At 34.7% G+C, this 14055-nt stretch overlaps 1 protein-coding gene across 1 annotated transcript in view; it reads right to left on the reverse strand.

Annotated features, from left to right (window-relative positions):
- The window catches only part of mRpL37 (mitochondrial ribosomal protein L37), a 51142-nt gene extending 43006 nt beyond the window's left edge, over window positions 1-8136 (reverse strand). The window contains exon 1 of the mRNA XM_069816505.1: window positions 7934-8136. The gene's annotated coding sequence lies outside the window, so the exon portion shown is untranslated. The remainder of the gene's footprint in view (window positions 1-7933) is intronic.
- Between the last annotated feature and the right edge of the window lie 5919 nt (window positions 8137-14055).

Genomic DNA, 14055 nt, shown 5'->3' on the forward strand with positions numbered 1-14055 from the left:
TAAGGCAATTTTACAGTATGGGTTCTGTATAAAATATTTTCAGGTTAATTCATAATATTTCAACTACTATGTAAACACGATGACAGTAAAAAAGAATAAATCAGTATTACTAGTAATTCTGATAAAAAAAAACTTTTACATGTTCTCTCCAAACTTTTCTAGTTCTTTCAGTTGTTTCCTAGGACTTTTCTAGTTGTTTCAGTTGTTTCCTAAGTGTGTGTGTGTGCACACCCTTATATTATATTTATAATTACAGCAGTTTAAATGTTTTTCAGACACTTTTTTTTCCCCCCATCAGTTCACCCAATATTTACATATTTATAAGTCCTGACTATAATTTTATCATATTATTATTTGTTATAATTTTTAGTGGAAATTAAAACTCTGTTCAACATAATAGAGGCTAATATGTAAAAAAAATTGCTATTATATCTTCTTTTAGCACTTTTATTCCTGATAGTTATGAAGACAGAATAGGTTAACATTTTGGGTCATACAGCACTCTAGGCATTGTAGAAGGAAAATTTAATACAAATCATAAATAGAAAAGTAAATCCATGGTGCTACAGCCCATGAAGGCCCAAGATCGACCAATCGGCTGCTGACCTCACATTCACATGCTGAAGAAGAGATGGACATTCATTCAACCAGAACGGAGGTATCATGTGGTTAGCACGATGATCCTCCCAGCCATTATAGCTGGTTTTCGAAACTGGATTTTTGCTACCTATCGTAGCTCCCCAAGTACATCACAATGCTGGGTGGGCATCGGTCCCACACACTAGCCGAAATTTCATGAGAAAATTTCTTCTCCCATGAGGACTCGAACCAGCGTGCATTCCATAACGCAAGTCCTAGGATGGACCATGATGCCATGGCATGGGACAATCATAAATAGTAGATAATAGAATACAGATTCATGAACTGCTATTAAAGTGCATTTTAGAATATTAACATATTTCCTTACAAAGGCTGGTTTAATACGTACACAATAGGCTACCATTAATATATTTTCTGAAAATTTGAATTAATGATGATTGATGGCTAATTCATCTATTTACTATGTTAAAAGAGATTCAGATTCAAGTGAGGTCAAAGTGGTTAAAATCAGATTTCCTCAATGCAGTCTATTCTTCAGTGCTGTTAACTTACAATCTTGCTTTAATCAATCACAAGCATAAACTACATGATAAAGATATCGAAAAACACTGAAATTAAAACTCCACAATGTCATACCCAATGATATTAAAATTTGCATAAACACAAAGTCAATTTAAATCTAAATTATTTGACACCCTACGTATTCTACAGCGTAGATGAATATTTATCCTCAACTTGATATCAAATTCATGCATCATTCATGATATATTTTAGCACTCTCGACTTTAGTGTTGCGTTTTTAGTTCAATATAATATAATCCTTTTTGTATATGTACATATCCAGAAACAAAATTTGGGCCACTAGTGCTTACTGAGCATGCACAGTATGTTATAACTGGAACTTGGAAAATTCAGGTGGCCCAAATTTTATTTCTGGGTCTGTACAACGGATGGAAAATGCTCACTCAGCTATTTCATTTAAAAAATAGCAAGCTGTAACAGTTCTCCAGGACTAACAGATGGCAGGATGACAATATAATGAACAATGTTCTAATTCTGTATGCATTTTCAGTTTTCCTTGTTTCATTAGCTTTTCATTATATATTATGTACTATTCATGTGGACACACACTATTGTTTTTATTTCCTGTTTCTAGGTACAGCACATTTTCATTTGATTTGTTAATGATTTAGACTACCAGTATCTCTTCTTTTTATGGACAGTGTTAAAATGTGTGTATTAATGCTAGCCATTGTACAGCAATAAATAAATATGAATAGGAATATTATTGTACAAGTCTCCTTTACTGACTGATGAAGTCTTTACAAACCTCTGACAAGCAAAGGATACTTATAAAGACCAAGGTGTAGAGCCTACCTAGGTGAAAGTGTGTGACCAATGGTCATAAAAAAGATCGGAGAAAATTTCGTGCACGGTTTCTTTCTCTGCAAGGATGTGAGTAGGCAGAATTTAATTTGTGCAAGAGAGGAAAAGGTTCATCAACAATGACAGTCCATACAATGTCCTTACACTCTGACATGTTGAGGTTCGTAATGAACTTTTAAATCCCCTATGGGCCATCTTTCAAATCCATCACAGAAGTACTTCGAGAAAACAGAATAAAAGAATGTTGATAATTCTCCAGAAAAGCTACACTAAAGGAGACAAAAAAGAATTTTGCCTCTTTTATTTTGTAGGCCTACATAGTTATTCTGGAGAATTATCAGAATATTTAACAATAGGGATTTTTAACCATAAAACGCACATATAAATAATCATCTTATTCATCACTGAGATATACAGTTGAATAAAATTCGCCTTCAGTAGGTGAACCGTTTTAGCGTTGTATTACTGGTCCAGGGCAAAAACGCCAAAGTGGTTTGTGGTCTTCCATATTTAGGCTTATTTGTATTAAAGGCGAATTTTATTCATTTTGAGTGCAAAATTAAACACAGGCCTACTTATATATCGTTAATTGAAATAATGGATGGATACTGTAAAATTGCTGCCAAAGCCAAAAATAATTCAAGCACCAATATTATGTATTTAAATGATTCATCGTGGAAATGGATTACAGGTAGGCTATTGCTGTTTTATTTTGTTTGCTTTTCTGTACTATTGCATTACCACGCTAAGTACAAATGTATTTTACGTTTTTGGTTTCTAGTCTAGTCATATATACCGTAAACAAAAGAAAAATTTGAGTGCCAATACCAATTTCACCCCGACAATAAGGATGGAAAGTTGCTGTGAAAGTGGTGGCCATTGGAGAGGTGGCATTGCACGCCTTTCATGCACCTAAGCTTTTGGTAGGTACAGCAGAGGAACTAACACAGGTAATTCTGGTGATTTTTGAAGTGAAAATCGTTTTTGTGGTGGTGGAGTTGAAAAGTTAAGGCTCTTATAGAGACATATTTGAAGAAAGGAAAATTGTTTCAAAATATCTAGTAAATTACGTTTGAAATGAAAGGTGCATCGTAATGGAAGTGGAAATGTTGTGGTTTGTAGTGAAAGAAGGAAAAGTGGGGATATAAAACACATGATGCGATGTAATGTGAAGAATACATAACTTGTATTGGGGATTATGAAGGGCATGTAAACTTAGCTCGCGATTTTCAGAGAGAAAAAATTGTCAAAAAGTGGTGCTTCTTTTTTTTTTTTTCTTCCCCCATAAATAGAAGTTTGAAGATCGAGGATTCTAAAATAATGAAATTATATTCATAAACTTAACGGATAATGTTGAAATATTGCATGAAACCTGGTGAAGCACATTTAACCTGAAAACCCGTAAAACAGGTGGAGTTTCTACAGCACGCGACACTTAATGTTTTTTATTTCACGAAAAAAAAGTGGGAAAATGGTCTAATTTTCAGAGGGGGAGATAATTTACAATGTGAAGAATTCATATAAAGCCAAGGACGCCAGTTGACTTAAAAACATATTAGAAAATAGATAAAAATTGGAAAGAAAATATCGGTGTAGATAATCTAAAAGCAATTAATTAACACGTGGCATGAAGAGGTACAACGCTTCAAAATGAATGCGAAAGGCACATTCCACTTAACTTAGTATATCCAAGGTATACCAAAGCCCTAAGGTCAATTCCACTGTGACGGGTGTTACTTTCAGAAAGAGATTCTTCGAAATTTAATTGGAATACAATAATTAATAAAATATTTTTACTAGTTCTTTTATACTCCAAGGAATTTCCACTTCTTGCTTGTCAGACACAACTAATTATTTTTTTTTCTAAACATTATTTGTCAGGTGATATAAGTGAAATAAACAATGTGACGGGTGTAACATGAAAAAGACATGCATAAATTAATGATACAGTTTAACTGATAACTCTGTGAAGTTCACAGTTTGAATTAATTGTGTTACCTATTTTCAGTAAGAGGAAAGTTCAAGGAATCGAGTGATATAATGGATGTAATTAAAATATTAAGCCCTACACTTACAATTTAATTAACCTTATGTGACGGGTGTTACTTAATTCCCTCCCCCTCCCTCCCCCCCTCCCTCTCTCTCTCAGAACTTTCGACCAAACATTCAGCTTAATGTAAATTTGGTGGGAAATCTTTCAGACAAGTAACATTTTGGAGGAAACCGGTATTGACGGCTGTTGATAACTTAAACTTCAGATTTACCAACATTTGAAACTTATTTAATAATGTGTTGTGGGATCTACCTGCAATAAATCAAAATACAGAATTCCTGTGTTCTCCGTGCTCTAATTTTGTAACACCCGTCACATTAAAACACTTGTTATTTTTAGTTTTAAAAAAATTTAAAAAATACTGTACTTTTGGCATCATATTTTGACTTTGCTTTCAAAAATTGGTGCCTTCAGGACAAAAACTGAGAGCAAGAGAGTAACTTTAAGCATATTCTGTGACGGGTGTTACATAAAAACACTTATTTTAAAAATAGCACATTTTTAAACTCACTGACATTCATAAAAGTAAATTGACGCTGATTTTAAAATCTTCTCTTTCTGTTAATAGAATTACAACAGAGAACAGCCTTGTTTATTAATTTTAAGTTATGGTTTGGCAACAAACTGCCAAAGTAAATTTGACAGATCAAAAGTACACACTAAAAATATTCACTTCGGATGTATGTAAAACAAAGATGAATTAAATAATTTCTGTTAATTTCTGAAAATATGAACTTTCCTGAAGAAAATGATATAAAGAACATATACTGAACACGAAATTTAATTTTTAACTTCAATGTCCAACCTATCGTGGAATTGACCCTAACCTAACCTGTTATAGTTTCGTATAGCCTATGCAAGGCATTCCAAAAGCTGCAAGTATTTGGGCGACACGTCCTTCTCGCCCTTATAGGCCTATTAATGAAATAAGCACTTAAAAATAGTGAAACAGAACAAGTAATAATAAAAACACAGTTTTCGTAATGTAACTTCGTTTGTACATCGGTCATAAAACTAGCATCTAGCATAACATAGATCAGTATATCACTAAACAAAAGACCACCAGCCTTTGCCCAGTGCTTAAAAATCCTGCACTCAATCGGTGTCATTTTCATATTCATGTAGACCACCAGGATAGAGGGCCTTCACGTCTTCTAAAGTAGGCTACACAACACATAATAAAAAAAATTCGAGTGTACACTAGTGCGAAACTTTCGTAATGTCACTTCAGTTATATTGATAGGACAGAGAAAAGAGCTGTAAAACAGAGTATAGAAAGAGAACTACCTCTGCACTAGTTTAGCCGAACATCGTATACTGATGTCGAGTTTAGCCAGAGCCTTCTTTAGTTACAAGCCGCGGCCATACGTCGGCAACACTGTAATTATCTGTCACCCGGAGGCTGACCGTACAGTACACGTGTGTGTCGATGGAATTATGTTTGCGGTCGTACCAAACGTTAATTGTTGATGTATTATAAATCCACTAAATGCGTGTTAGTGATAAAAAAAAACAAGACAATAAAAGAAAATAAAATGATTGCAGTCTTTGGGAATGTTTACGGTTATGGATGACAAAGTAATTGACTATTCTATTAAATATTGTATAACCACATTTTTATGTTCTTATTTGTGATTTGTGTGTATCAGAATTCTAGTCAAATTGTTGGGTCTCGCCTGCTATATCAATAAAGTTACGCCGTTGGTTTTCAAAGTCATTGTAAACAGCTGTTTTGTGATCCCATAAATGTTGCAGTTTTGTTGAAGATTCGGAATGCCTGCTATACGTCAGAACTATCTATAATTTGTACATGCATATAATCACTTTGTTGGTTTGGTCAATGTTACTTATGTCCCGCCCACTATAGAGACATAGGCCAATTTTACACATATTTAGTATAACGTGTTGCTTCTTCGACAGGTTAGGTTTGGTTAGTTTAGGTTTTTGTTATAGCCTACCTTGCATATACGATTATAGCGCAACATTGGCAGTGATAAAAGTGAAATATTCGTTCAGTGGGCGTAGGATACCACTTGGTATTTACAGGATTTAAAGTCCACTGAGTTTACGCTAATTGATACATACATGTGCTTAATAGATAATGTTGCGTTTTGTTACGTATTATGTTGAAGGGATGTGTTTTCATTTTTTCATAGATTGTTTTACTTTGCTTAACTGTATTTACATCCTCATACTTTTATTATAATAGGAATGTCAATAGTTTCTTCTGTTTACATTTTATTTTAGGCCTATTTGCATAATTCACATTCTTAGCTTGTTTTCTGTAGTTATATTTATTTAAAATTATATTTTAAAAAGTTTATAACAAATAATTTAGGATAACAGTATTGTTATGGTGACTGGCCAGGTTCAAAGTAAAACTGGCTTCCTGGACATCTGAAATATTTATAGAAAAGCACGACATAATCACATGAAATTAAAATGCATATGATATCCTACACCTTTCATGTCAGAGGTGAAACAACATTAAGCGGCAAAACATTGTCAGTTTACTAGCCACATAATGGTTAATTGATTGGAATAGGGTATTGCGAAAGTACGACATTATTTTATTTATTTTTGGTACAAGTAACATTTCTTTAAGTATTTATTTATTTTCCCTTGTACCATCAATAAAAAAACAAGTATGTTTTTATTTTATTTTTTTAAATTATAAGTGTAGTTGCTACGACACATAGGCACACAGCACTTTCTAGGCATCTGAAATATTTGTAGAAAAATACGACAGATAATCGCAAAAGATAATATTAAAATATATCCTAAACCTTTCACAGATGAAACACCATTAAGTCGCAAAACATTGTCAATTTGCTAGCCACAAATTTGTTAACTGCATGGAACTTAAGAATACTGCGTAGGAACTTACGTCTTTATTGCATTATTGATTTTATTATTTTCGGTGCAAGGAATATCTTTTTTATTTATTTATTTATTTACCTTCGTACTATCAATAAAAACATGTTTTTTGTAATTACTTTAAGTGGCAGCCTTTGTATGTAAGTAGCCTACTTACGCCGTATTCTGAAGTATAGCTAATTGATTGCAATAAAACACTATTTTCGAACCCGTAATAATTTACATCACTACTCTGAATCTTGAGCTTACCTTTGTGCATGAAGTAATATTGAAAAAATACGCGTTACGTATAACGAAAGCAATGAGCAAACACAATATCACTCTAAAATCTCCCGCCTCCACTCTGCGTTGCCAAACCTACCCATGCCTCGGCTTGTAACTAAAGAAGGCTCTGGTTTAGCTCATTAGGCTCCCTATAAGACAGAGTACTGGATCTGAATAAATTGCAATAAAGAGAACGGGAAAATCGCAATAAGTAGAACGTAGAAGCTCCGCCCACCACTCCTTCCACTTTTCTCCTACTAGCTCACCAGACATTCTACATGATAGGTGAGTGTTGTGTCGAATGCACATTTCATGTGGATGGGGATAACTTCCCCCACTGGAGTTCTCTTGGATAAATCGCAATAAAGAGAACGTCAGTAGGGGAAGTTATCCCCATCCACATCAAATGTGCATTCGACACAACACTCACCTATTACGTAGAATGTCTGGTGAGCTAGTAAGGAAAAAGTGGAAGGGATGGTGGGCGGAGCTTTTACATTCTGCTTATTGCGATTTTCCCCTGGATCTTTCCCAGGGTTATGAGGTGGCCAGACAAGCAGCAACAATAGGACTTACATCTATATTGTCATTAATGCCAATTATCCAAAACGTGGGAATCTTAACTTCCTGCTCTCCTACTGGCCCTATAATTTGTAATTAAACAACTTTTCACTTATTATTATTATTATTATTATTATTACGTTGGAATTCCATTACACATTTATTTTGAAATCAGTATACCTTGAAACATACCTCCGATCAAAATTTTAACTGCATACCGGTAATGAACTTCTAGGTTAGTAACTTCAGCTGTGCATCTTCAAAATATCAAATTCTATATTATACACAAACTGCCAGAAACTTTTTTATTTTCATAAAACTTCACGAGTGTACTTAAAATTGGATATCGTCCCTGATGTGATCAGGGATATCGTTAAGTGCAGCAAAGTGAAAAACTATCTTTCCATTGAATTAAAAAAAAAAGTGTAGATTTCTTTGAAAACTAGGTTGGTACTAGTGTCATGTCTTCTCTGCATGCAGTGTAGCCAATGCGCTTCGTCAAAAAACCCGCTATGAAACAGCAGAGAAGTAGCTAAATAATTTACTAATTTGGTTCCTATGCTATAGATGAACCGTTCCTACTACAAATACAATCTTTGTACGTCTTGTACTCTCTGCCCGACCTGCATTGGGTTTTTATCGAGAGGAAGACTGGCATAAGTAACAATTTTCGTTACAGTGGAGGCAGATGAGTTAAGGTTGGTAGCCCAAAAAGCGCAAGAAGTATGATGGCACTCCTTCAGATGTTAAAGCATAGGGGGACAAATACTGCAGTTTAGCCTATTTCAATCACATACTATAAACACAGTCTACTATATACAGTCACGAAGCTTGTGTTTTGAGGGTGCTAGAAACAATAGACTGTGCCGGTAGTATTTCGCATTGTCTGTAATGGGGCGATATTAGCGATCCTAGTGGTGAGCAACTTTCTAATATTTGCATATTTACTACGTAATGAGCTTCGTGACTATATACTAGACTGTGATATAAACATAATGCATATGACCTATATCCACAAGCGACTTCATAGGCCGTTATGAGCTGCCCTGACTCACTGATAGGGTCGACCTGGTTGGCAAGTTGGTATAGCGCTGGCCTTCTATGCCCAAGGTTGCGGGTTCGATCCCAGGCCAAGTCGATGGCATTTAAGTGTGCTTAAATGCAACAGGCTCATGTCAGTAGATTTACTGGCATGTAAAAGAACTCCTGTGGGACAAAATTCCGGCACATCCGGCGACGCTGATATAACCTCTGCAGTTGCGAGTATCGTTAAATAAAACATAACTTTAAAAAAACTTTAAAACCCACTGATAGCTGTGGAGGGGGGAGGGGGAGGGGGGGAATATTACTTTATTTTTCCACATAGTCCTCTAGTAGACTGTTGCATTTCTCCCAGCGATGCTCTAACATTTCCACAGTTTCCTGGAAGAAGAGTTGTCCAACCACTGATTTATGGACTGCATGACTTCATTATTGGATGAAAATTTCTTTTCACTCAGGTGTTCTTTGAGTTTTGGGAATAGCCTGAAGTCACTGGATGTCCAGAAATTCAAATCCTACTATTGAAACTGCAGCCATTGCAACTAAGAACTTGTGACTTGGAGCATTGTCATGTGGAAAAGAGCCTTTCGCCTCAACTTGCTACATTTCTCCTTGATAGCATCCCGCATTTTTTCAATTAAATTTGCTCAATAAAGGGCTGTTATTGTGGCGCCTTTCTGCAAATAGCCTGTCAAAATAACACCTTGGGCAACCCCCCCCCCCCCAACAAAACCAGAGGACAAAACTTTGCTTTCTGATGGCTGCACCTTGAATTTTTTAGGGGTCGGTGAACCCTTATGTTTCCACTCCATACTTTGAATTTTGGTTTCGGGTGGTGAATCTATGTGTCATCCATAATCAGATATTGTTCAAGACTTTGTTCTTTTGCTCTAAAATTAGTTAAATGCTGCTTGCAGAGCACTGATTTTTTGTCTTTTTGTGTCAATGTTGAGGCACCTGCTTTGCAGTTTTTTTCATGCCCAATTCGTTTACCAAAATATTGTGCATACTATGGTATGAGAAGCCTGTTTCCTCTACTATATCCCTGATGGTGACTCGTCGATCTTGCAGCGCTAAATCATGCACTTTATTGGTGCTGTGACAGTTCTCGAAGGACCGCCACCTTCATATGATGTTCTCCCACATTTAAATATCACCACCTTTTTGCTACACCATAGGATGCAGTAGATTCTCCCACAATACCTATCATATCTTGGTGAATTTGAGATGGAGACATTCCCTTCTTTTGCAGGTATTTAATCACAGCTCTTTGCTGAACAGAATCATTTCTCTACTGATGCAGCACCTCCAGCCAATTGAACACCTGCTACGAGGATGTACAGACTTGCAACTTGGCATGTAGCCTAAGGTTACCAGATTTTTTCACAATTTCAGGTGACTGATACCGACATAGAAAAAACTACTTTTAACATTTCTGTTAGCTTTCCGTTCACGTGTTTTTATACAATTTCTTCACTCCACTTTGCTATTTTTTCTGAAGTCACCTATTTCTTCAAGCAAGAAAATTCGCAAAATAAACTAACTTCACCTAGGTCAAGTCCATCTACATTTGAAGAAAAGTAATGAATTGCCTGTTTAAATTTTCCTCTTTCTGGAGATCTCAGCAATATATATTCCATAGATATCTTAGCTTGTGTATGAATAACCCAGGCATTGAGATATTCAACAGCATTTTCATAAAATTCACAAGCGACACTGATAATTCTGTTGTGGAATAAGAATCTGCTAAAGATTTCAAAAGTTGCTTAATTTATGGATTTCAATTTTTCATTAACCTTGCACTTATTAATGATTGTTATTTAAATATTTATATTTCAATTTTAATGTTGACACACTGTACTGTGTAATGGAAGATAAATTACTATTATTATGTCCTCACATTCAGTTTTGATTATGACATTATAGAAAAGCGGAAAAGTTGCATTAGAAAAATTTATCTGTAGAAATGTGCAATGGTCATTAAACAATATTAATAATTAACACTGAAAATCCGGGAACGAATTTTGTCAAGGGACAAAAAGTAAAATTCAGGGATTGTCTCCGGGAAATGAGGATGTATGGTAACCTTAATGTAGCCATAACACATTTCAGTCATTTGTGTGCCACAATATAGAAATTTTAGTTCAACTACAAATAGGTCAGGACTACAGCATAGGAATTAACCCTCGTACTTCATAAATTAATGTTGAAATGATTGTTTTAATTTGTATATAATTATTTGCATATGTTTGATTTTTAAATCAGCAAACAGATGAACTATGCATGAAGGGTAGCCTACTGTTAGACAAAAATAATTGCAAAATACTGTCAGGTGACGTAAATAAATTGACATGAATAAACATCAGTTCTTGGTGTTCTTTCTTTTGTTAACTTCCTTGTTTCAATCTTACTTAATTTTTCAGCAATTAGAGATTCAATTTCCTTAAAAAGAAAAAAATAACTTGGATAATAGTCCCATATTTTCGTGATTCATTTATGGCAGGCTTATTGCAGTGGCCATAATTATTTACCACTTTGGAGAAGTTTACCTATAATTCCTATTTTATAGTTAGTGGGGTTTTAAAAAGGCGCATCAGCTACTATGGCTATTTGTGCTCTTTCTATTTTATATACTAGGCTATACATAAGTTATATTGCTTTCACCACAAAAGTTGTAATAAAATTTATACTTCGAAAATGTTATAGAACGAAAAAACTTCCGAACTTAAAGTTTTTCCCGTTATTTTAAATATTTTTTTAAGTAGGTTATTTTACGATGCTTTATCAACATCTCAGGTTATTTAGCATCTGAATGAGATAAAGGTGATAATGCCAGAGAAATGAGTCCGGGGTCCAGCACCGAAAGTTACCAGCATTTGCTCATATTGGGTTGAAGGAAAACCCTGGAAAAAACCTCAACCAGGTAATTTGCCCCAACCGGGATTCGAACCCGGCCACCTGGTTTCGTGGCCAGACGCATTAACCGTTACTCCACAGGTGTGGACTTTTCCTGTTTTCAATTCGCCTTTAGTAACATCCTGTCCTAGTTTATTACTTCCAGTCTTCATTTTCATTTTGTTCTCTTTTTTTTTTTGTCCTATCGCCTCATCTTCTGAACTGGATTCTTCTTTAGACTAATAATATTCCTGCAAAGTGGCATTCTCATTGTCATCCATGAAATACAACACTTTTTGAAATGGTCCACAATTGAGTCAATGCTAATCCTATTCCAGGCTGTACTTCCACTGGACCATAAGGCTACCAAAATCCAGGACTGTTCCAATTTGGAGCTACGTGTTCTGTGTGGGATCCCCAAATGCCCAGTTTCTGAAGACTTTGCTTAACTTTTACATTACATGAAACCAAAAGTGTTAGTTTTATTTCTCTGTGCCAGTAATATATTGTGTAGCGCTCAACAAAATTGTTGCATATTATTTTATTGCAAACTTATGAAGAAATTGGAATGTTTTTGAACACAAATATAAATTTGCATATTTCTTCATAAGTTTGCAATAAAATAGTATGAAACATTTTCTTTGAGCACTGTAGATAGCAAGATGTTATACTGTACAATACCAACTTGGGAAGAGGTAGTCATATATTGACTTTACTGAGAATGTAAGCTCAGTAAAATTAGAGGAGAAAAAGTCCATACAAGATGGGTAGAAACGTTTTAGCATTTATCCTTCAGAAACATTGCTAAAATTGCAGAATATGGCTTATTCCTACCTGCAGCCAATACTCCTACAGAAAGCATTTTTGTCATAATGAACAGAATATGAACATAGAACACATAACTGAAGGCATCGTAAATTATCGAAGTTAATTTCAAATACAGTTTCCTTGATTTCTTCAATTTTTTGAAGGAGAATAAGAAACTTCTTATGGCAATTCATTCGTCAGGAGTGCTATGAGTGGACTATAATTTTGTGTTATGAGTAATGCAATTTTGTTATGATACATCTTAAAGTTTTATACAATTAATGTCTATATTGTGTTTATATTATTTGAAAATTAAAATTACATTTCTATTTGTGGTACTAAATGTTGTTATATGAGTAAGAGTTTTCTTCAAAGCTGTACTACATACTAGAGTAAATGTCCCATTTTGAGCTTCAAAAATTTTGGTCATATTATATTACCTATATTGTAAGTTTGAGCACCATTTTTTTTGTGGAGTAAAGATGTACTGCAAAGATAATTTAACCAATAAAATGCATACTTTTAGTAATTAATAATAATCCGTGGCGCTACAGCCCGTGAAGGGCCTAGACCGATCAGCCGGCTGCTGGCCTCACGCCCACATGCCGAAGCAGAGGTGGACTTTTAGTAATTAGATTACCTTAAAAAGCAATAAGTTTTGACATCCGCAACTGCCAAAAATTCCAGTCAGGAGCTGCCACTGTAGGAGTTAGAAATTATATTTCAGAAAAAATATACATAAGTAAAATGGATCAAATGTATACTAAGAATGGAAGAAAACAAAATTCCTTCGTGTTACCAGCCTGGAGGATAGAGAAGACTAGGAAGACTGTTAAAATGTCTAATTGATGATTTCATTTTTTTTTTTGTGTTGAAACAGACCACCTGGTCTAGAATCATGAAGGATTATGGTGGTACTTGTATAAATTGTTAGTGCATATAAAATATGAGCTACTAATAGTTCTAATATTGAGTAGTGCTCTGACAGTTGGTTTCACTGGCCACAGTTGACTGACTGCGATCACCGCATATGATGCAGCAACTTAATGCTGAACAGCACCATAGGATTCGCCACATTCCTCTTGCCCATAGCCTGTAATAATGCAAGGAAGAGGAAGAGTTACTGATGTCCTTCAGTATCACTTTGAAACAAAAAAAAATTCTGCTAATTTTGCAGATATACAACCAAGCTGCAGATATTTTCTTCATACTTATTCCATTTCTCTACTTAATAATGTATTACCGGTACTACTTTAAAATGTTTACTTGTAAATCAAGATTATTCTCACATCCTACATGAAGGAATTGCTCCTGGGTGGGGTGATTCAGATAATCAATAAATTTCTGAATTCTTAACATGGAATTTATCGCCTGTTCAAGAAACATTAATATTGTACTTATAAAGTTATGCAACCTTTAATCTGAAAATACCTCGATTCTTAGCAGTAATATTTTTTTAAGTATAATATTCGAGTGTTTTGTTCATTACAGGCTTATTACTAGACTTTAATTGACTTTCTTCGAACCTTTCTCACATTTGAGATTACTGCAGATTATAAATGTAGAAATGC

This window comes from Periplaneta americana, chromosome 17 (genome assembly GCF_040183065.1).
Source record: "Periplaneta americana isolate PAMFEO1 chromosome 17, P.americana_PAMFEO1_priV1, whole genome shotgun sequence".
Taxonomy (NCBI): domain Eukaryota; kingdom Metazoa; phylum Arthropoda; class Insecta; order Blattodea; family Blattidae; genus Periplaneta; species Periplaneta americana.